Source organism: Ursus maritimus, unplaced genomic scaffold (genome assembly GCF_017311325.1).
Source record: "Ursus maritimus isolate PB19 unplaced genomic scaffold, ASM1731132v1 scaffold_1, whole genome shotgun sequence".
NCBI classification, from domain to species: Eukaryota; Metazoa; Chordata; class Mammalia; order Carnivora; family Ursidae; genus Ursus; species Ursus maritimus.
The window spans coordinates 76,674,060-76,700,082 of record NW_024423343.1 but is presented as its reverse complement, the minus strand read 5'-3'; the positions used below and the strand labels follow the sequence as shown (position 1 = coordinate 76,700,082).

General features: G+C 38.1%; 1 pseudogene; it reads left to right on the top strand.

Moving 5' to 3' along the window:
- Positions 1-25,154, top strand: part of LOC103659845 — a 36,462-nt pseudogene extending 11,308 nt beyond the window's left edge.
- Positions 25,155-26,023: the final 869 nt, after the last annotated feature.

Below are 26,023 nucleotides of genomic sequence, written 5' to 3'. Positions count from 1 at the left end.
GAGGGAGAAAATTCCCAGCCAAGACTGCGAGAGGTATGCTTTTTATTGCACCTGCTCCTTGACAATAGCTCTGCCAATTCCTTATCCTACAGAATAGAGAACTTGGTCTCCGAAAGACAAAGTCACATTGCTAGTAAGTGGTAAGCTGGGCTTTGAAGCAAGGTTGCCTTGACAACAAGCCTTGTGTTCCTCGTCACTATATGACTCCTTCTTCTTCTTTTCTCTTGTATTGTCATAAGAACACTTAACGTGAGCTATGCCTGAACAAATTGTTCAGTGGGTAATACAGTATTGTTAACTACAGGCATAATGCTGTACACAGACCTCTAAACCTTATTCATCTTGCATGAATGAAACTTACACCCATTGAACAGCAACTCCCCATTTCCTCTGGTCCCTAGGCCCTGAAAACTACCATTCTACTACTCTCTATGAATTGGACTATTTCAGATACCTCATGTAATTGGAATTATGCACTATTTGTCCTTCCGTGACTGGCTTCTTTCACTTAACATAATACCCACAAAGTCCATCCATGTTATCACAAATGGCAAGATTTCATTCTTTTTTAATGACAAATAATATTCCATTGTATGGATATACCACAGTTGTTCATCCCTTCATCTGTCAATATATCTTGACTATTGTGAATAATTCTGCAGTGAATATGGGGTGCAGATATCTCTTGAAGTTTCTTAATTCAATTATTTTGGTTATCTACCCAATAGGATTGATGGATTATATGGTAGTTACATTTTTAATTTTTTGACAAACCCTAATACTATTTTCTACAGTGGCTATACCATTTTATATTCCCATCAACATATATAAGTGTTACAATTTCTTCACAGACTCATCAACACTTGTTATCTTTTGTTTTTCTTTAATCCTGACAAATGTGATGCCTTATCTCATGGTGGTTTTGATTTGCATTCTCCCCTAGTGATTAGTGATGTCAAACATTTCATATGTATCTGTTGGCCATTTATAAGTCTTCTTCAGAAAAATGTCTATTCTAGTCTTTTGTTCATTTTTTTAATAGGGTTTTTTGGGGGTTGCTATTAAGTTATAGGAATTTCTTATATATGTTGAATATTAACCCCTTATCATATCTACAGTTTGCAAATATTTTCTCCCATTTCATGGGTTGCTTCTTTCACTCTATCGATGGTTTTTAGTTGATGTCATCCTGCTTGTCTATTTTTGTTTTTGCTGCTTGTGCTTTTAGTGTCATATCCAAGAAATCATTGTCAAGACCAATGTCAGGAAGCTTTTCCATTATTTTTTCTTCTAGGAGTTTTACAGTTTCAGGTCTTATGCTTAAATCTTTAATCCATTTTGAATTGATTTTTGTATATGGTGGAAGGTAAGGGCCCAATTTCATTTTTTGTATGTGGATACCCAGTTTTCCCAGCACCATTTGTTGAAGAGACTATCTTTTCCCTAGTGTGTATTCTTAACACCCTTATCAAAAATCAGTTGGCCATAAGCACATGGGTTTATTTCTGGGCCCTCTATTGAACATTTTTTCATGATAAAAAATCTTAATAAGCTAGGTAGAGAAGGAATTTTTATAGGCATAAAGGCCAAATATGAAAAGTCCACAGTGAACATCATACTCAATGGTAAAAACCAAAAATTTTTTCTCTAAGATCAAAAAGAATGCAAGGATGTTCACTCTTGTCACTTCTATTCAACACAGTACTGAAGTCCTAGCCAGAACAATTAGGGGGAAAAAAGAAATAAAAGGTATCCAAATAGGAAAAAAAGAAGTAAAATTATCTCTGCTTATAGGTGATATGATCTTACATGTAGAGGACTCTAAAGATGCCACAGTAAAACTGTTAGAACTAATAAATAAATGTAGTTAAGCTGCAGGACAAAATCAACATTTAAATATCAGTTGCATTTTTATACAATAACAATGAACAATGAACAATAAAGAGGAGGAAATAAAAAACAGTTCCATTTACAATAGCATGAAAAAGAATAAAATACCTACAAATAAACACTTAACTAAGGAGGTGAAAGACATACATTGAAAACTACGATACTGAAGAACACACACAAAAATGGAAAAACATTTCATGTTTATGTATTAAAAGACTTAACAATGTTAAAATGCCCACACTGCTCAAAGTTACCTACAGACTCAGTGCAATCCCTAGCAAAATCCCAATGGCATTTTTCACAGACACAGAGAAAATTCTTTCTTTTTTAATTCTATTCATTTATTTGAGAGAGAGAGAGAGGGAGATGGAGAGAGACCACTGGGGGGGGGGAGGCAGAGGGAGAAGCAGGCTCCCTGCTGAGCAGGGAGTGCATCATAGGGATTGATCCCAGGACTCTGAGATCATGACCTGAGCTGAAGGCAGATGCTTAACCGGCTGAGCCACCCACGTGCCCCCAAAACAGAGAAAATTCTAGAATTCATATGGAATCATAAAAGACCCTGAGCAGCCAAAGCAATCTTAAGAAAGAAGAACAAAGCTGGAGTCATCACACTTTCTGATTTTAAAATAGATCACAAAGATACAGTAACTAGAACTATGGCACTGGCACAATAGTTGCTGCTTGAATCAATTTTTCTCTCAGCTCTCTTCCAGTCAGATAAATGGACAAATGAAAGTGAATCTATTGCCCAACCTCCAAAGATCTTTCAATGTTCCCCAAGAAAAGCTCCAATTGCACTTGTGAGGACACATTTCCCAGAGCATTTCCATCAGCCTAAAGACAGGCTGGAAGAAAGAAAATTACTAATAGGCCCCAACTTCATTTGAATTCTGATGACCCAAAAAAATCATGGATATCATTTGAGACTGTTTGTAAGGATAATTAATCTTTAAAGATACCACTACTGCCAAGTCTTCAAGTATCTTAAACACATAAATCTGGGTAAGATGAAAGGTGAGTACATATTAACAACAAAATGATCTAATTAGCAGTCTTACTGAATAAACTGATGCAGCTATACTAGAAATTTTATCTGTTGCTAAATCAAGAAACTTTTTAAAGAGAGAGAGAGAAAAGAAAGAAAGAAAGAAAGAAAGAAAGAAAGAAAGAAAGAAAGAAAGAAAGAAAGAAAAAAGAAAAAAGAGAAAGAAAGGAAGAAGAAAGACAGACTTTTCTGGGAATAGTCTTGCTCAAAAAACCAAGACACCCAGTATCTTTTTTTCTAAGATCAGAAGATTCAGTGGCAGCCCCAAATTATGGACCACATACCTGCTCAGCCCATACTGTAGATCAGGTATCTAAACAGCCTGAACAACTGTGACCCAGTACACAGCAACTTCTCTGGGCGAAAGACCTGGATTAAATCCCATTATCAACAGTTTACTAAAAAATGGACAACTGAGTATCTGAGAAATAGCCAAAAGAGCCATTAAAAGGAACTAACAGGTATCTTTTTGGCCCCAAGAATAAAAACATAGAGTAAGCCAAAGAGAATATTTGAGATATGAGCAACTTACAGAGAGAAGTGTTACGCCAGACTAAAGACAAATGTTCAAGCAAAAAACCTGAATAGTCTGCTTATAATCAAAACACAGGGATTTATCAAAACCAGACACTCTTTTGGCTACTGAGATTAGTTTGAATGATTACATACCCCTCTTCTTTGAGAGCAGAGAGCAACTCTTATTTCACTATGGCATGAAAGGTAATGTGAGAAGGACTTAATTAAGAGGTGAATATCATTCATTTCAGTCGAATCTGCATTATGGGAGTACATAAAGGATTTTGCCACATATCACTATCTTATAGACTGTGGGCAAATTTCCAAAATATTAATTTGCCCTTAATCACATGAATGAATCAGCAAGTTGAGAGCATTGTCTTAAGATGCAGAAATGAAATTCTACATTTTCGTGCCTGTTTGATTATAATATCTTACCAGTAGCACCTGCCACAGCATCTGTTCTTTGACAATAAGAAAATACCTAGGTTTGTTCTTTATATTTTTCCTGTTAGTTTCAGCTGCTCCCTAAGCCACAAAACCCAAAATAAATCAGTTTAAAAGATAAGCTTAAGGTTCTGAAAAAGAAGAGAAAGAACCAACAAGATAGTGAAAAAAAGAGATACAAAGGACAAAGCAAGCAATCAAAAGCTGAATCCAAGAGGAAACGAGGGTCTGGGGAGCCTTTCATCTCTAGATAACCGATTCAATCTGTCACTGATATGTCCCTGTTATGTTGTTGCTGAAAATTGCCACCATCTGACGGATACCTGGTGGATACTGAAATTCTGTTGTCTTGTCTACCTCTTGGGAAAATGTGAACCAATCTTCCTTTCTTGCCTCTACCACACAGTGGTCTCTTCCCAGGGCCCCCTTAGCAGATCTGAAATCTGGATTTAAGGAAAAACCTCTGCAGATATAATGCATAACCACCCTCATCATATAGGAAATGTGTTCTTCTCTCCAGAGAGCTATTATATTCTATTAAAATCTTCTTACTCCCCTAAGAACAGTATCAAAAATGTCTGTCTCCTTGACAAAGGCAGACCATGTGGGCTGCTTTTTACTTCTTTCTGACTTAGATTAATTTCCACTCCCTAAAATGATGTACAGTTTATATATTGCGGAAAATAAGACCATAACATAGAATCAAAACTAAATCTAACTGATTTACTAAAGCTACCATTCTAGATTCGTTAACACAGCAAAATTATGGGCCTTCTCTTATACATAGTTATAATCTATGACCCTCTTAGTTAAAAAAATTATGACACTCAAGAAAAGTGGGAGGGAAGATTTTGTGATAATTGAAGGAAGAGAAAATTTGTAACATTTAAAGAAAATGATATAGTCAATGTCAGCAAACTTTTACTTGAAAGGCTCTTGTGGAAAGTTACACTTCTCCAGTAAAATATCAGGGCTCTATCAGTTTTCTTTCTCTAATAGGTTATATTACATGATGACCTGGCCATGATGGAAGCTAATTTCTTCATCATCACTCACCAACAGACACCAAATGCCATGAGAAATAACTACAATCAGTGAAATACTCCAGAACCCATGTAAACCGCCAGGAACTAGATTTTAACTTGACATATCTCCTTAGTGTCCTGTTGCACCTGCTGTATTTCCAGCCCTAGAAATTCCTCTGTCAGATCAAGTGACACTTCATGACTGAACAAGACTTCACCCCCACTCCCAACCAATGCCAGTCTACCACCAGAAATGAAAGCAACTGCTTCCACAGCCAAAGCCAACATCGAACCTAACAGGAAATGTCTAAGAATGTTTGCTCTGTCAGGTGGCAATAGCTAAGGCTCATTACAATGATGTTGTGGATGGGGGGATACAGAGAGAGAGTGAGAGCTGCTTTTACACAATTTAATTCACTATCCGAGATAAGAGCCAGGATATATGTTACTGTTTTGCATTTTCTTTTTCAGAAGAAATGTGTTTTGCTATAGCAGATAGAAGTCTATTGACATCTTTAAAAAAATCTAATAACATTATTTAGCTTCCAACCAATACTTTCCTGACATTGTTTGTAATTATGCCACGAAGTTGAGGCCTTTTTAAATCTTAATTCTTTCTTTCACTGAGCTCTGCAATAACAATGGGTTATGACTTCAATGGGATAGTCTAATGGTGGATTATGACGTTAGTGGGATATTGCAATGATGACTGAATGAGGAAATCAGGTTCCAAACTGTTGGATTCTACTTCAGTACCCCTGAAGACAGAATGGGCACTTAGGGGACAGAGCATAATGGGAATCAGTGATGCTTTGGAGGGTCACCCAATCTGTCCTACTCTTTGAATTAAAAGGGAGGATATGGATAATAGAAAGGATGTCAGAGAAACAGCAGAGTTGGCATGGAAGGATGGGATTATCATCCTCGGGATCTTATGTGAAGAATTTCTTATTAAACTTGCTGACCTCTGAATCTTCCAGGTGTGCTTCCGATTCTGGGAGAAGGAAAGAGAAACTGCATAGCTGAATTGAGAAGGTCCCTGTGGAGGCTGCAGCATTGTTTTTAGGTCTACCTAGTATCCTACCAGTCTCTTTCTTTTTCATCATGATGAGAAGACACTGCAGGACACTAGGAGACATGAACTGGATAAAAATGTTTTGTTCCCTTTTAAATGCCTTTAAAAGTCACATCTGGATATTATCTTCTCTTGATTCCACTTCTCCCACCAGCTTCTTCCCTGTTTCTTTGCTCTCCTTATCTATTCCCACAGTCTTCTACTCTTTTTTTCTTCATTCTCTATTAAATCCAATCCAAAGAGAACTGTGTCCACCTCCTTTGACCAAATCTGCTCTTATCACAGTCAAAAATGACCTCCAATGGCCCATCTGCAGGCATCACTAACATTTTATAGCTTTGACTCACCACCATCTTTGACACTAACTTCAACTGTCTCAGGGATACCAGAGTCTCCAAGTTTTCTTCCTTCCTCGCTAGATCATTCTTTTTTCATTTACTTGGCTGGTTCCTCCTCTTCTTCCTCCCCCAAAAATCACCCCAGGGCTTTGACTCCCCTGACTACCCCATCTAGTCTCTTGCTTTTAAATACCACGTGTATACTGGCAACAACCAAATTCAGCAGCTCAGACCTGTCCTCTGAACTTCAGACGAAATAGTCTACTTAATCTCTCTACGTGAATGTCCAGTAGAAATGTTAAATTCAGCATGTCAAAAATGCAACTCCTTCGTTTTGGCAGTGACAATGGAGGATAAAAATGTTTCCTGGGCCTGGCAGCTGAGTATGTCAGACTGGAAACAATGTCAGGACGTGGGATTGGCAGAGGATAAAGAACTGAAGGGAACTCCACTACAGACCATGGAAGTGTTAGTAGTGACAGCTGACAATATTTTGCATGTGGCATTTAAAGTAGGGTCAAATATAAAAGGAGGGACAATAGCAAAATATATAGATCAGAATGGCAGTAAATTCTTTCAATGACCTCAGCTCCCCAGATACTTGCCGATTTCCACTGGTAACTGCATAATACTGAATTGAGAAGGTCCCTGTGAAGTATTATGCCACATAATACTCCCCATTTTAGGGAAACCTCATCCCTTCTCTAGCTCTAAGATTCATCTCCTCCTCAAGAATAGTGTGCAATTCTGTCACCCATGGAAATATATTCCCCAAAGGTGTGAGTTATTCAGTCAAATATGGTCTTTTCTGAGATGTCCCTACTAGTATGTGGTGAGTTATTCTTCCTTAATTCATCTACTAAGTAAGTACAGTGTTAAAAACAAGACAACAGTCCCAAAATGCAGTCACTTATGCTAAGCCCACATCACCAAACTGAGACTTAAATTCACTTTCAGCTCTCTCAGAAATGGAATCTTAAACCAGTTCATTGACTGGAATCACCTGATCAGCATTAATTGGGTAATTTTCCTGTACACCCTTGTCATCCCCTAAAGGAAAGTCACCTTGAAATAACCACTCCAATTTTTTGCCTAGTACAAAGTCCTTGTTCCTGCTCCCTTCTCTCTAGAAAGTCTTGTTTTGTACACTCCTCAAAACTCCTTTATCTGCTAGATTGGATGCGTGCCCGATTCATGAATCATTCAGTAAAACCAATAAGATCTTTAAAATTCACTCGGTTGAATTTGGTTTTTTAACAAGAAGAACACACACACACATACATCTCACAGATACATAGTCATCCACAGAAGAGTAGAACTTCAAACCATATTAAGGAAAGAAGCACTTCGCTATCCATCTCTGCACATGTCAATAGTTTACATTATTTGAAAAACAGTGGCACTTGCCCTTTGTATTCCTTCTATTTTCACCCTAAGAAAAACTATGTACATACAATGTATATCATAGAAAAATACTATTTTTAATACCTGAGAAATAATCGAGCCCTCTCCAAAAGCATCTTTCTATTGATATTCACCCGTTACTACAAAAAGACCAAGCAGAAGCTTTGAATTTCAACAAAATTTTTTATAGCTTTCTAGCCAGGGCAGAGTCCTAGAACTACTTTTCTTCTATAAAATCAATATAAGGAAATAGTTTGAGAGGTTGCGATATTTCTGCAGGATGAGACCTGCAGAGACTGAAAGTTGAATGCACACACACACACACACCCACACACCACCTAACAATGATGTTGAAAATAGTGCCTTCAGATACCAGCGGTCACAGGAGGCACTGCCACCCTGCCCAGCCAGTGGAGGTCGGCCCACGGCTGCCAAATCACAGAGGTGGTGATGCCAATGCTAAGGGAACCAGTAACAAGGTCAAGCATTCCGGAGGAGACGTCTCCTCTTACACTGAGATTGCTGCTGACACACTGATATCACCTCTGTTGCCAAAGCTGTCCTGATCACCGCCGCCTATCAAGTGCAGTGCTTCTGGCACATTGCCATTACGTTCTGCACTCAGTACGCCTCCAAGATCAAAGAGAAAGAGCTCATTTAGTTTTTCAAAGTCTTCTATTTGAAGCCTCCTCGGAAAATTTCAGTGATAGACATGGTGCTCTCAGAAGTGCATTTTTCTGTAGATTTTGCCCCACTGTCCTTAAACAAACCAGACTCTTTCTTGGAGGGATCTTCAGTCACTCGTGCAAATAGAGGCCTGCCAGACCTACCCCAGGGATTAACACATGTTCCCAGACTGCTTAAATCCTTGGAGGAGCAGTTTAGGCTTACTCAAGCCAGGAGCCAACACTAAAATCAGGATTTGAAAGATAAGTTAGGAAGAACTGAAGTTTAGGAATATAGACAACCAAAGCAGCAGCCAATGCCCAGGAAGCTGAGGAAAGTGCTGGGAAATCCTGAAGTGTCACCACTATAAAAAGAAATTAATAAATAAGTGAGAGCTGGACTGATGGCATTTGTAAGAAATATCAGAGCACATGAAAACAGTTGAGAAAGACTGTCTTCTTCATCCCTTGTACCATTCTCTGGCTGTGGGAGCCTTCTCCATAACATGCCCCAAGGCCACAATTCTTGGGAGACCTTTAGTTTCAGTTAGTAGGATGCTTCAGCTGTGGATTTGAATGTTTACCAAAAATCAAACATACATACAATACCAGTAAGCCATAAATAGGAACAAAATATTGCTAACTTAACAACTTGGATAGATCTCAAGGACATCATACTGAGTGAAAAAAGTCAGTATCAGAGGGTTACATGTCATATGATTCCCTTTATACAGCAATCTCTAAATGACAAAGTTATAGTAGTGGAGAACAGACAGTAGTTGTGGGAGTTAGGTTTGGAGGAAGGGTGTGACTTTTATGGGAAAGCACAGAAATTTCTTTGTGGTGGTGGAAGTTTTGTACCCTGAATATGCTGTTGGTTACCAGAGTCTACACAAGTGATCCACTTTATAGAACTACAAACATGCGTGCACGCACACACACACACACACACACACGGAGTACTTTTAAAAGCTAGTGAGATCTGGGGCACCTGGGTGGCTCAGTCGGTTAAGTGTCTGCCTTCGGCTCAAGTCACAATCCCTGGGTCCTGGGATTAAGCCTCATGTTGTGTGCTCCCTGCTTCTCTGTCTCCCTCTGCCTCACCCTCGCTCGTGTTCTCTCTCTCACTCTCACTATCTCCTGTCTCTCTCTCTCAAATAAATAAAATCTTAAAAAAAAAAAAAAAAAAAAAAAAAAAGCTAGTGAGATCTGAATAGGTTCTGTCCTGACTTTGACAACATGCTTTAGTTATGTAAGACCTTATCACCAGAGGAAGCCAGGTGAAGCGTACACAGGAAACTCTCTGTACTGTTTTTGCAACTCTTTGTGGGTCTTAAACTGTTTCAAAATAAAAACCTATTTTACAAAATCAAGCATACAACTTTCACAAGAAAACAGAGATGGAAATAATGGGCTGTCCAGAATTATCCAATTCATTAGGTATACAAGAAAAATGCACAGACTTGTTGGGTACTACAATTATGAATAAAATGGTCACAAATTATTAATATTTCCTGAGGGTTACTATCACGATCCTCTAATATGCCAAGTCTAAAACCTTATTAAAAAGTCAGTTTTTCACTGATTTAAAAAAAAAATCTTTAACAATTGCACAGAACCAAAGTCTATTTGGCCATGGGTCTTCATCTTTGAGATGCATACTAGCCTAAACAAATAGTAAACATATAATTCAATAGGGGTATGTCCGCATCTGAAACACAGCACCTATAATAACAATTAAAACAGTCATTTGACCTGTAACAATACATAGATCATCTCCATTTCTGAGACACAACAGTAATATGAAGAATTAAATGGATATTAGTTTTTTTTACTGCTCATTCTGTAAGTATTTATGAGGTGCTATGTATGATGCTGGGAATACAGAATAAATAAACATGATTTATGACTTCAGAGAACTCACATCCGGCCTTGAGAGTAAAAATACACACAATGATACACACATCTACCAATCTCACCCACCCCAGCTTGTGTTACAAATAACTTTGTTTCCAATGCTCTGAATGCAGACAAATGAGTTTGCAAAAGTTACACTGCAACAGGAATTAAAATTTGTTATCAAGCAGTTTCTTCCTGACCACAGCTAGGTAACAGGAGTTAATAGTTCCCAAAGTGGAGAGGAAGCAAAAGCAAGATAAGAGGCGACTGATTATGGGAATAAAATAATTAAGGTCCATTAAGATCAATTACCAACATAGAGATTTTAGCAATTTTCTTTTTAGTCATTCACAGTGGTCCTTCCTTCTCTTACTGCCTTATGCCACAATATTTATTATCCAGAAAGAAAATTAACCCAATCAGCCCTTCTCCCTCATTTGATACAGAGTGCTCAGATTCTCAAAAGAATGAATCCTGCATTCATTCCATTCTGTGTGTTACATTCACGTTTCCTTTGCTTCTGACTTGCCCCAGCACAACACAATTTCAAAACCGGGTGTGAGAGCCACTTACCACAAAGCTCAAGGTTCTGGAAGCCAGCACTGGTATCTGCTTTATTCCTAATCTACTCTTATTGAACTTTCTTGTTTTTAAAAATCAGATGCTTAACATCCTTGAGTGTACTGCAAGATTTAACTTGGAAAAAGTTGTATGTGTAATGTTTATTATTGATAGGTATGCTTTTAAATTTACTTGTTAGCTTTGAGAGGCAAACTTTATGTCTACTCACCAAATGGTAGTTATAATTCTGAATGCAGAGTGTGAGCCATTTAAACCAGATCCGTTTTAAGTAGGTCCAAGTCTAGACTCCTCCAGTTGCCTATTTGTAAAATAAATTCTGTGTATTCTCTGTCTTTCAGTTTACCTGAGTCATCTCTGATCAGTATCAGTGTTTGGTGGGGGTGGGGGGGGCAGTTAAATTAGAAACTTCTTTTGTATTTGGCATGAAATCTACAATAAAATAGAAACTACTCTAAATTGACATTCTCTTCACAAATACCCCCACTTCTTTACGGCAAAAAAGAAGCCATTTGTAGGTAGTGTATAATCCTTATAATATTCACTTGGTCAACAAATACGTATTGAGCACTTATTCTGTGCTAGGCACTGTTCCAGAGATTGGGATACAATAGTGAACAAAACAAACACCCGTGCCTTCATAAAGCTTACATTCTAACAGGGGAGAAATAATCCACAGATATGAGAAATGATACAGGGACATGACAAATAAAATGCCCATTTGCACAAAAATGTAGGGGCTGATTATTTTATAATCAGGGGGCATGGTCAAAGTTATGTGACATGAGGGGCACCCGGGTGGCTCAGTTAAACGGCTGCCTTCAGTACAGGTCATGATCTCAGGGTCCTGGGACTGCACCCCATCTCAGGCTGGCTTTCCTGCTCAATGGGGTTTCTGCTTCTCCCTCTGCCTCTGCCTCTGCCCCCACCCCCACTCGTGCTCTCTCTCTCTCAAATAAACAAAATCTTCAAAATAAAAAAAAAAATTATGTGATGTGAGAAATCAGTTTTTTTCATGTGTGATTACAACATAATTCTGTCCTTCATCTGGTATAGTGTGCTTGTTTCTGACATAAACAAGTGAAGACATTGGCCATAACTCTCACTACTGGGCAGACAATACAGGAACTGGGCACCTACATGCATTCTCAGCCACAGTATCTGAGCCCAGCTCTGACTGATGAGCAGAGGAGAGCCTGCGTGAGCACCCAGACAAATATGAGGTCCTGGAGGTACCTGTTGGTACTCCAGACCCACGGCCAAAGGTACGTGTTGAAGGGGTTATCTCTTCCTCTTGTGAGGCAACTGAAGTTCCCCAAAGGACGCCTGAGGGCACTGGTCTAAGGGACAGGAGTGGGTGCTTTGAAGCTAAAGAAGAAAAAGGAAAGAAAAGGAGGGGTCAGGAGAGAGTATATGTGTGTGAGCACCCTCACCTTGAAGTACCAAATCCACAGTCCCTTCCCTTGGGTCCCTTAAGGGAAAAACAAAGTCACAACTTTGATATTCATGTGATGTTTTCATTATAATCAGGTGTATGTTTGATCTGGGAATAAAACTAAGCATACAGGAGAGTCTCAGGAAAAGGATGACAGATGCCCCCAAAACATACTGCTGGGCTTTCCAGTGGAGACAGCGTACACACACAGACTCATAAGCAGAGTGTCCGCAGGTTCTCAGCAACAGCACAATGATCCCCTGATAAAAGGCAAAAGAAACAAAACAACAATAACAAAACAAAAACAAAAACCAACCTCCCATACATGAGATTGTGAGACTGAATTCTAGATTATCCCCTACACACACACACACACACACAAACACAAACACACACACATATATACAAGCAAGGAGTGTTCTTGAGGACAGGTGGAGTTTGTCCTACCAGCCTAAGTATGTACAAATAGGAAATGATAGTACGTACAATGCATGCATCTTCTTCTGGGGAAAGGTGCTCTAGCATTTCAGAGTATAATCATACAAGTAAAGTTCCCGGCAGCTTCTATATGGTTGCACACCGAGTAATGACGTCAAAATAGAGTCTAAGCCCTATGTGACCAATTAACTCTACAAAAATACACAGTAAACCTTAGTACAAATTTGAGCCACATAATCAAATGATATAAAAATCTGTATTTATGTTCTGCCTACTAATAGTTTACATATGGATTTTCCATATAAAATATATTGTATTACTGAAAATAGCCCAGAATACACAGCACACTTTTGATTAATATTTCTGGGGACATATGGACTGGGGTAGAGCCCACAGGAAAAAAACTATCAGCAGTTACAGGACTGGCTTTTTGGTTAGTATATTATGTATTTTCTTTCCTTTACTTAAAACTTGAGCCATGTGTACAACGTAATTTGTGAGTATTTTATTTGTTTTTATTATTATATTTATTAATATTTTATTAAGTCTAACCTTATAGAAGTAAAAATATAGATAAGTTATTAAGTTATTTTTAAAAGCAATTTTTCAATGTTTTCATGTTTGAGTAATTAGTTAATGTAGTGAATGTTTATATTTTGTTCATGTCCTTTTATTGAGTACATTATAATTAATTACCAAGCTATCAAAACACTTGCATGGTTTAAAAAAATAAAACAATGGTTCAAAATATGTTTCACTTCAAAGTATCAACTTGCTCTAGTAAGTTATTTTAACCACAGCCAAAACAAACACATTCTAAAAGCAGGGCAATTTAAATACAGAGTTGGTGGTATTTCAGGTCATCATTACAAATTCTCCTAGTTTACTTACTGGTAAATATGCTCTCAAAGACAGAGCTTTTGAAGAGTAAATAAAACATTGGATTTAATACTACATTCGGCCAAGTCATTTTGAGGATCCTAACTTCTTTGGAGTGCAAATAGCGAGGCTTCAAAGAGAATGAGAAAGCCGAGCACACAGGCCAGGGACATCAGATATTGCCAGAGTCCACAGCCAACAGGAGACATGCTGGGACTGCAGTCTTTCTTACCTGCTTCTGTGGTTACTAAAGAAAAAGAGACAGGTTTATCTTCCAGACACCTATCACGGAGCAGAATCACTCTCCAAAACACTCAGAGAGGAGCTACTTCTCCCTGGTATACCGATCCCTATAGCAGCTAGGTCAGAAGCAGAGGCATTTCCATGAGCCTGCTGGAGAAGACAGTGTGACAGTCTGTAACTTCATTGTTTTTGCTGAAGGTTTACAGAAAATCAGAAAACTAACCCCATTCTGTATTCCCTGGAGCCAATATTTTTCTAAAGTGATTCTGAAGATAATTCCTAATGAATCTAATAAATATCTTGATACAGATGAAATGGCAAATGGGACCTGAATTTTGCTTACTACAGATAAAAAGTCTATCATAAACATTACTAGATTTAGATACAATAAACGTGTGCCAAACTGAACTGATACCTGTAATCTTCGTATATCTGGTCTACCATATATATTTTAAAGAACATTATCCTAGATGAACAGTGATCTGGATTACCAAATAAAATAAATTGAGTAAAGATTTTTCTAACTCTAAATATGCAAGTATTATGCCATAGTGTAGACCAGTTACCTAGATAACGTTTTTTTGTTTTCATTTTCCTTGCATGATATATACTGGGTCCACCTTTGGCTTGTTCAGATCTCAAAGTCACTCCTCAAGACATTGATTCTGACTATCCTATCTAAAGCAGTATCGCCTTGTTGTATTTTTTTACCCTGCTTTATTTTTCTTTATGACATGTACATCATACTGCCATTATAATATATATTAGTTTATTGCCATATTCTCCAGCAGAATGTGAGGCTCTTCAAAGAAGAGGGTTTTTTTTACTAAATTCACTGTCATATCACCATTGATGGAAGAATGGATAAATAAAATGTGATACATACATACATATTATTATATTATATTATATAGGTAATTCGGCCATAAAAAAAGAAGGAAATCCTGACATTTGTGACAACATGGATGAACCTTTAGGGCATTGTGCTAAGTGAACTAAGTCAGACAGAGAAAGATAGAGTATGATCTCACTAGTGTGTGGAATCTAAAATATTGGACTCATAGAAATAGAATGCAGACTAGTGGTTACCAGCGGTATGTGTGGGCCAGGGAAGGGGGTGGGGAGAAGTAATAGGTGAAGGTGGTTAAAGGTGGTTAAACAGAATTCCAGTTATTGGATGAATTTAAGTTCTAAGGATGTACAGCATGGTAACTCTAGTTAACAATATCGTGTTGTATATTTGAATATTGCTAAGAGAATAAATCCTAAAAGTCCTCACCACAAAACAAAACAAAACAAAAGATAACTATGTGAGATGATGGATGTGTTAACTAACCTTATTGGGGCAATCATTTTGCAATATGACACATACATATCAACACAACATATATCAAATCATCACTCTGAACCCCTTAAACTTACACAGTTTTGTATGTTGACTGTTCCTCAATAAAGTTAGGGGGTTAAAAAAAAACTTGTTGAAAAAAATAATTAAGTGGAAACACTATGTGCAGAGAAAATGGCTGAGATTTTCCAAAACTGATGAAAAACATTAACCCACAAATTCATAAAGTGCTATAAATCCCAAGCAGGATAAATGGGGGGGGAAAAAAGCCATTCCTTGTCACATCACAGTAAAACTGCTGAAAAAAAAAAAAAACCTTTGAAGTAGTCAGAGGAAAAAAGTCATACTACTTCCCAAGGAACAATACAACTGAGAGCCGCCTTCTCCACAGAAATGTTGGAAGACAGTGAAGTCTATCTTAATATGCTGAAAGACAGCAACTGCCTATCTACAACATTACACTTAGTGAAATCCCCTTCAAAAATCAGGATGAAATAAATACTTTTCCAGCAAACAAAAGCTTTGAGAAATTCATCACCAGCATACCTGAATTAAAAAGAAACACTGAAGGAAATTCTTCAGGCAGAAAGAAAATGATCCCAGAAGCCAAGAAATGAAGAGATGAATGAAGAACATCAGGAAAAGTAAAATGTGAAATAAATATAAAAACAAATGAATTTTGGGGCGCCTGGGTGTCTCAGTTGTTAAGCGTCTGCCTTTGGCTCAGGGCGTGATCCCAGCGTCCTGGGATCGAGCCCCGCATCGGGCTCCATGCTCCTCTGGGAGCCTGCTTCTTCCTCTCCCACTCCCCCTGCTTGTGTTCCTCTCTCCTGGCTGTCTCTCTCTCTGTCAAATAAATAAATAAAATCTTTAAAAAAAAAAACAAACGAATTTTGACTAGGCAAAACAATGATCATAGTGCTTTTTGCAAGGTTTTACATATATGTAAAATACCTGCACGTAACAATAATTGAAAAGACAAGAGGAAGTGAAACCACATTAAAGTCTTCAAATTTACAAACATAATCAGATAAGTGGTAAAAGTAAATGGACAGCCCAGTGTCACCAGACACTAGTGGGAGGTACTAATGTAAAAAACAGAGACCAAAATAATAAACAAATAAACAAACAGAACTGTCTGTAAAGAAACAGACAAGGCAGGGAAGAGAAAAAAAAAAAAACTAAATGCACTCAGAAAGTAAAAGGTTAACTCATATACATAGAAAAATAAGAAAAGACACTATATCCATGAAACAAGAAAAGAAAGCAAAAAAAGAATGTTCAGTAAACTAAATATAAAGCGTTTTTTGAAAATTAAAATGATAATAGCACAAACTAAAATTTCAGTGAAAGGATTTGAGGATAAAATTAGGTAAATCTCTCAAAAAGTAGAATATAAGGAAAAACATGAAATACAGGAGAGAAAAGATCAATTCAGGCATTTCAACATCAGAATAATAAGAAGAAATAATTGGAAGAGAAAAAAGAATAGATAAAACAGAAGGGATGAAATTTTTTTTTAATTTAAAGAAAATTTCCCCAAATTGAAAGGCAAGAGTTTCCAGATTAGAAGTAGTAACCAAAGGAATGAAAGAAAAGTTATTATAAGGAACATCATTTAAAAATTTCAGATCACCAAGGACAAAGAAAAGATTCAATAATTTCCAGGGAGAATTAAAAAATAAAAAGTCCAGATTCAAGGATCAAGGATCAGCATGGCATCAGATTTCTCTATAGTGACACTAGAAGCCCACAAATCAGGGGCAGTAATGTCAAATACTCTGCAGAAAAACGACTTTGATCTTAGACAACTCTACCCGACTGAACAAGAAATCACATGTGAGGACAAAACAAAATCATGACCTACATGTGAGTTCCCAAAACTTTACTTCCCATACCCCCTTTTTGACTAACTACTAAATAATGTTCTAAACCAAATTATGGGAGAAAACCAAGAAAGACATGGGGTTCAGGAAACAGGGCATCCATTATAGAAGCCAAGTAAAGAGAACCTTTCCTAGGGTGGTGAAGAGGAGTCGCAGGGTGGCAATTATGCATTGGGCCTTGTAAGCAACCAGTCCAAATCCAAACAGAAGGGAGGGCCCCCAGAAGGATGTGCTTCCAGCTCTCCCCCTCCCTGAACAAAAGGACCTAGACTGATTACCTAATATTTTCATAGGGACTGGGTGTATTGCAGGGGAGACTTAAACTTCTGGCAGACAGCTGAAAACGAGTTAGTGATCATTTTTGCTAAAGTACAGAGAAACCTAAGGAAAGATAAAAGAAGGAAAGAAGGAGTGAGACAGAGAAAGCCAATTATTAACTCTGGGAAACCCTAAACTTGTAAAAGATAGGAAATGTAACTATACCTTGGCATACATCACATCTGTGAGTAATATTTATATAGTTCCACCAATTTATATAATTACACCAATAGTGTAATTAGTGAATACTGACGCAATCAAAAATGATAAAGCAACACTAAGAGAAGATTAAGAGGGGGCATGTATCCTGAGGTTGCAGGATGTGGTTTCTTATTAAGAGCACTAAGTTTTTATCTTCCATAGTAAGAAGTCAGTAAATAAGAGCCAAAGCTGAAAAAAAATCAAGAAATGATGTTGCAAGCAAGTTATTAGAAAAATGGCAGTAAACAGCAGAAGAAACAGCTTAAAGTTGAAAGTGGTTGCCTCCAGAGACCAAGAATCAAAGAGGAAAGGAGTGGAGCCGGAGATTGCTGTTTTTTATTATGAGCTTTGTAAAAGATTTGACTTTCTCAATAATGTACATGTAGAACTTTGATAAAATAATATTAAATTTTAAAAGAGGGAAGGTGACATAAAGCTTTGTGAGCCACAAAATAAAACTAGAGTGAGTCACTGGTATGACACTAAACGCAAAATGCTCAGATTTTAAAGCTAAAACCTTGCTTTTCTATTCATTCTTGCTTTCTCATTCTTCTCAGGAGATTGATTAATTCACAGTAAAAAAAAAAAAACCCTCTGTGAACTACTAATTAGTAGCAATTAATGTCCCTTTTCCTTACGTCCAGTTGCAAATCACTGTTGCCTAAGAACTAGGGACTGCCAAGCTCATTCTAAAGAGGTGTACAGCTCATAATGTACCTTGTAAAAGCCAAGGTGAAAATCTACACTTCTTGTTCTAGTCCCCTTGTGTGGCTAAACAAAAGGCATAAATAGCAATGTGACTCTCGGCAGAACTGAATGTGTACCAGGTGCAAGGACAGATCGCACTTCCTGTTAGTGAATACTCCAAGGATTTCACTGCTAAACGACTTCACTCTGCTGAGAAGAATTACTGCCACCAGAGGACCTTTATTAGCAGAAGCAACTATGAGTGAATGAAAATGCAACAAAAAGCAACACAGGCATTTCCAAAAAAGCACTAGAAAATCAACGCCTCTTTGGATTTATCCAAAGAACAGCCCCTCCTCCCACTTTCAGATCCAGCAGCAGTGGTGTGCGGCTTTATCACGCCAGTTTTCCAGCTAGATGCTAACAAAGAAGTGTCCCCTTTGTTGCTTTCTTCTGCCTAAAAACATTTTTAAGCTAATATTAGTATCAGGTTAGCATGGCATTGCAGCCATGATTCTCATCTACGATTTGGGGAAAATTAAAGTATAACAATGGAGTTCTACTGGGCATTCTCTACATTCCCTCATTTCTTACTTGTGTAAATACTGCTTCTTGCCTGATGACCATAAGTGGTGAAATTTACACAGGGATTACTTTGTCCCACTGGTCAAGTGAGCCCACCAAATACTGAATGCTCCAACTCCAGTTCCTGAGTTCAGCCATATCTAGTTCACCTACTCCCAACTGCCAAGAAGAGACTATTTGTCCCATTTTGAAACACATCTCCCACAGAGGGAATAAAAATTTCTATAGAACAAGCAGTTAGGCATCATGTGTTATGGAAAGAAACCAGTGTAATCTGGGTTTTAAGAAATTCTGGCTGTGGAATGTCTCTGAAAATGATTATGCAGTCACAGGATCCCGTTAGCCATTTCTGAAAACTTGATTTCCATTGTGCTGGCTACTTTGGCATGTTTTCTAATTCTCAGATGGTTTCCATTCATTCAACTCAAAAACATAAGTGCTAATTGCCTTGCTCTGGACTCTCTTAGTAGGTGTAAACTTTCCATCTGAGGCATAAGGGTCTAGTCCCATGATTCTTGTTAATGTGAATAAATACAGCTCTACAGTAAACTGTTGGCCAGGGTAAAATAACTCTCCAAACATATGGACTCAAGATGATCATTCACACACAAGCAACAAAGAACTGAATCCAAGAACCTTAATGTTTAGTTTTCCTCCTACCTCAGTCTGGTTTTCTACCTCATTTATCTGCAAATAGGTGAAAAGAAGTCATTCCTTGATATCTAATAAAACTGTGTTGCACCTTTCCTGTATAGAGAGATATTGTCAAAGTGAGGATTTTTTCACCCATCACCACCTGTTCCAAGGGGACATTTACTAGGCATGATACACAGGGACAGACAGGACCTATATACAAAAACAATTAACTGTCCATGCCAAGTAGAGTTCCCTAAGTGACAAATGAATGACACAAATGAAATAATGCCATAGAAATTGGGGAAAGAGGGGTACATTGGGCAGGGCAAGCATCAGGAAAAAGTGACAATGAACTGAGCTTTTAAGAAAGTTTGAGAATGAACTAAATGGAGAGGCAGCATAGAATAATTTTAAGAATATGAACTCTGGAACATACTGCCTCACTTTAAATCCCAGCTGTGCCACTTAGTTAGCTGTGTGGCCTTAAACAGGTGCTTAATATTGCTGAGCATTAATTTCTGTACTTGTAAAAGTAGAATTAAATAGTATCTGCCTTATCAAGAGATGTTGAGATTAAATTTAGTTAAAACACATAAAGGACTTTAGAACAATGCCTGAAATAAAGTCCATAGATGCAGTTACTGTTGTTATTATTATTATACTTATTATATTATTTATTATTATTATTATTGTTATTAGTATTATTATATGGAAGAAGAGTGGAAAAGACATTCCTGGCAAGGAAAATACTCCAACAACTTTTAAAAATTAATAAATTATTTAATCATATTTAATCACATGGTTATGCTGATATGAAAAGCTCGTGCTAGCACCAGCATCAGCAACTTTTTCCATTTGTCCCTGATAAAAATGAACCAGCAATTTGAAAAGGTAAGTATTTAAGTGGTGAGATTTTACTTCATTTATGAATTGCCCACTGTGAGTTTTCATTATTTGCCCAAAACGTAAAGAGTGGAAGCATATGTCATTAATCTAAAAAAGAGACTTCACATATTTGTTTCATGACTTCAGCTCATTCAGACATGAAGACCCAGGTGCACTGCATGCAGGTATTAGCACAACACCAAAAAACAAGAAAACGAGGTGCTAAACAGTCCACGTGATTTCGAACTCATTCCTCCAGTCACTATGAATGCAAATGTCTCATTTACATAAAGCCCACTCATACTGATGCTAATCGGAAGCAAAGGAGAAGCTATCACCTCCTAGCCAGCATTAGATACAGGAAATCAGAATTCAAATTATTCCCACTGGAAATGGTAATAGGATCTTTCAAACTATTATGTTGATCAGCTTTAATATTTGGATATTAATTCAAGAAATACCTGTTGAGTAAAGAGCATTTATTGAGTGCTTACTAGGACTCAGGCATTGTCCTAAACGTTTTTATGCATTTTTCATATAATTTTTTACAATAATCCTAATTAAAAGGTTCCATTATTATCCCCTCTCTTACTGATAAAGAATTGATGTTTAAAAAGAATGAGGGACTTGCCTAGTATCCCAAAGTGTGTCTATCTGATTTTAAAGCCCATGCCACCCACTTAATATTAATTAATTTGTTTAACTCCAATGGCACCCATCTCCATGTACTCATTTCCACTCCCATTCCTAGAAACAAAGCATCCAAAGAGTGGCTCCTTTTCTTCCAAAGCAGAAAGGAAAAATACGGAAGGAATAAGAATGGTAATAGCAACAATACCATTGAATTGTCCACCTGAGTACAAAGGACAAAACCCAATACTTACAATGTCATTACATGCCATTCTGTTTTAATCAGGCAAGGGTAGCAATAATCTAAATCTAACTAAGGAACTACATTGCCACACACCCCAGGTAGAAGATGGGCTGCTTACGTGGTTGTTTTTAGCAGCTACCGAGGACAATTTAAAAGGTTTAATGCAAGGAAATAAGATTAGTACATTTATAGCCAGATGCATCTGATAATTTCTCATGGTACCAGAGTTCTTAAAATGTTTTATTTCAGGCAATCTGTAGGAGTAAGACATAGGAGCCAAGTGAATCAGCACAGAAACTTGCTGTTGATTCTTTGATTTTGAGAGCAATATTTGTTTTCATTTTGAGAAGACTGTTTTGGGATCTTGCACCAGCTTATATGCCATTCTGTTGGCAGATGCTTCTCCCATGGATTTCCCCACACAACAAAGGGTCTCAGCTCCACTAAAGACTCCCACGCCCTACCTCCCTGGGTTTTCATACCCACACTGCTATGCAGGTTCCCACAGAGGGATCCTTTTAATATTGCATCTCTTAATTCCAAGCACCACCCACACTACAAGATTCAGGGGAAACTCACTTTACAAACAAGTTGGGGGTAATTATAATCAAGTCCAACATAAGGCAGCAACTTTAAAACCTTTAAATACGGTTATTTCCAGAGTTTGTGGGAAAAGTTTAAAAAAAAAACACATAAAACAAAGTTAAGCTCTTTCAAATGAATCCCACGGATGCATATCCACATTACTGTCTTCTATACACACACTTTTATAAGAAATGCACTGCCTCACCACAGAAGTCTCTTTTCTTGTGGGATCAAGCCATAAGACACCAGCAGCAATGGAGTCCCAAACCTAGGTTTAGCCACCAATAACCACCATGGTGGATGGTAGGGTGGGGTGAAGAAATTTTAATACTCTAGGTTAGTCTCCACACACCCTAGGCCCAGGTAACCCTCTCACTCTTCCTGGTTCTTCAGCAGAGAAGCATTGTATCAACACACACAGAGAAATTTTCGGCAAATGTTACCAGAGAATTTTCCAGAAAATCACAACCTCAATCCATATTAAGGAAAATAAAGATTTCCTTAAATACAATATATGTTGACTTTCTTCTCAGAGTGTGTGGTTTCCCATGGACTCATTCTCATGCCCAGAGGCCAAGTCCAGGAAAAGCAGAGTCTTTCCACACCACTAAGGCAATTGCCCCTATTTACCCTCTTCTGACCATACCACAGCCTAGCTAACACTTCAAAGAGATCCCTTTTCTTTCCCTTGAGCTTGATCAAATTCTTGGACATGACATCGGTCATACTCATCACTGTAAACAGAAGGATCAAATGAGGACTCACCATTGCCTGGTTTATGGCAACTGTTCTGTAGTCAAGAGCAATGTTCTATCACTTCCATTTGAAGGGGGGGGAGTTATTTAATACAAACAGAAATTAAATAAAATTTCCTTATATACTTCCATTCTAAAATTGCAGCATTTAAAGAAAAAGCCCATGCATTGGTTCTGTGAGTTTTGTAAAATATTAAGTGCTGGTCTGTTCTGTTGTTCCAAGTAACACCTACTTAGTGCAATAATTGTGTGTATTTATTAGACCAGGCTGTCATACTTACGTGCTATCCATGGTAAGTATTTCATAAGTTGCTCTGTATTAGAGTAGCCTAAGTCTTAAGAATGCCATAAATATTTTTTTTCTTTATAGTTCAGAGTCCCTCGTCCATTCCCACACTTCTCCTTTTCTGACTTCCTTTATTCCCTCCTCCCATTGCTTCCTTCTTTCAGCTACTATGTTTTCACCCCAGAATATTTGAGAACTAAGGTTTGGAAGCAAATCTGAAACATCTAAAATACAAGAAACTAAAATTGTATATTGTGCCTTTCCCAGGTCCTTAAAAGTCAATGAATATAAAGCAATATACAAAGCATAGAGCTTGCTATTGCTTTTAAAGCTCTAACATTTTTAGAAACTCATGGAAAGCCTGGCAGAGAAATTAAAAAGTAGCTTCATTATTCAGTGGTTCTTAACAGAATTATAGAGGGAGTAATTTGGAAGATATAGATTTGACACCACCATCCCAGTCATAAACTGACAGGACAGAAATTATTTACCTAAACCAAGAGTCAGGAAACTAAGGACAGTGGACCAAAAACCCAAGACACTGCCTATTTGTGTTAATAAGATCTTATTGGTTAATACGTTGCCACACCCACGCGTTTACATATTGCTCATGGCTGTTTTTGTGCTGCAATGGCCAAGTTGAATAATTGTGACAGAGACTCTGGTCCATAAGGCCTGAAATATTTACTATCTAGCTTTTACACCAAAAAGAATATAATACTCAAAAAACTTATGTCTCATACATTAATTAATATGAACAGAAACAAGATCTCTGAAAGTATATTCATCATCACATTTGTATCTTACATTGTCCATGTATTCGGAAGTCGCCACTGCTGCTGTGATTGTTATAACATGCTGCATCTATGTCCTATAGTGCTTATCGGTAGTTAAAAGGAATAATGCTCAGTCTTTTTCACAAGCAGAACATGTAGAAATTGGCACTTGGCTTAGTCACTGCCAAACCTACCAGCAAACCCTTCTGCAAACTTCTTGGAAATTTCTCTTACTGGTTTTTTTTTTAAAGACTTTATTTATTTATTTGACAGAGAGACAGCCAGCGAGAGAGGGAACACAACAGGGGGAGTGGGAGAGGAAGAAGCAGGGTCCCAGCGGAGGAGCCTGATGTGGGACTCGATCCCGGAACGCTGGGATCATGCCCTGAGCCAAAGGCAGACGCTTAACGACTGCGCTACCCAGGTGCCCCTCTTACTGCTGTTTCTGATTGCTATAAGCCATGATGTTCCAATGATTGGTCTGAAGGCATTAATGCTGGAGTTGAGTACAGAACCAAATTTCACTAGTTCAAATTCTGATTCTACAATTAATAGCTGTGCTTTGGTTTCCTTGCCTATAAAAATGGGATAATAACAGTATTTACCTCGCAGGTAAAGACACCTAGGATAGTGTTGGGCAATATGTGCTTACTTAGCACTCCGTGAATATTAGCCATAATTTTATTATTTGAAGGTATGCTTCACTCATCGTGAAACATGTGTTGTGTACTTTACCTTATAATTCTAAAATTGATTGTGTGTTCCACATAATAGTTTCATGGTAAACATGGTTATGTCCTAGAATTAACCCAGTAGTCAACCAGTAAGGATATGTACAGAATCCACCCCATGCAGAGCAAGACATTAAAAACTGCAGGGATACGAAGTAAGCATGAGAGCTCTTTCCCTTGGCAGTGGCAGCAGACGGTGCAGATGTGGCCAAGTTTAAGGTTCAAGACCCTCACGGCAAGGAAGAGGAGCTGCTTAAATAGCTGGAAGACCTGAGGGTGGAGCTGTCCCAGCTGCATGTCACCAAAGTGTCAGGTGGCTCGGCTTCCAAACTCTCCAAGATCCCAACTGTTTGCAAATCCATCGCTCGTGTTCTCACCATCATCAGCCAGACTCAGAAAGAAAACCTCAGGAAATTCTACAAGGGTAAGAAGGACAAGCCCCAGGACCTGCAGCCAAGAAGACACAGGCCCTGTGCCACCAGATGAATAAGCAGGAGAACCTGAAGACCAAGAAGCAGCAGTGGAAGGAGCAGCTATACTCACTGCAGAAGTACGCCAAGGCCTGAGCACCAGCATCAATAAAACACAAACTGAGGAAGAAGAAAAGTAAGCATAAGATAGAATCCAGTCCCTAGCAGAACTACTAGCACTGGTACCTGGAGGAATGGTTCTATCTGCCCATAGCACAAGCAAACCAGAAACAAAAAAAAACAACAACAACAACAAAAAAACCACCACCAACAACAAAAACCAGTGATTATCCTCTGACATTCTTCCAGGCAAAAGGGAATGGGGAAGTCAGAACACCTTAACATAGAATGAGGCATGGAAATCCCATTGTAATTAGTCTGTGCCACTCCCTTTACCATTTGTAAAAATTCAAAGGGAAGACAGAGGTCAATGAAGCCTGCAGTGGTCATGTAAGGAAGGCTCCATGGATGTGGAGAAATATGAGTTTATTCATATAAACAGAGAAGGAGAGGTCTTGTAAAGCAAAGGATCACAAACGCAGTCTGCTCATAACATGGGCAGTGAACCAGTGGTTATGGGGTGCAGCTGTTCACAGGGGCCACAGGTGAGATGTGGACTTGGCCTCAAATCTAATGGCACAAATAATACAAGAACGTGAATAAAGGATATAGAGGTACTGTGTGGGCTTTTTATGGAAATTGCCAGCCTCTCAAGTTTTCAAATGGAGGCACTGGTTTGATGGTGGGGGCAGGAAAGGATGGTGGGGCAGATCACCTTAACGTTGAGTGGGGCAATGAAATGGAATGTTAGAATCTCAACAATTTGTCAGATGGTTTGGAAGAGGATCACATAGAGTCAATGAAGAAACTAACAAGCCATGATTGATGTGTAAAGTAGGAAGAATGTAACATGAAGATAGGAAAGACTTTCAGAGTGATAAATGAGAAGGTTAGGAACAGACTAGTCACTGCAAGTGAAGTGGGTAGGGGAATTAAAGATCACCCAAGGGCTGTCCCAGAGGACTTTAGGAAGAATGATGCCCCTGGCCACCATCGAAGAATGGCAAGGAGGACAGGCTCTACATATTATTTCCAGTTCTCTGCAAAACTACAATAGTATAG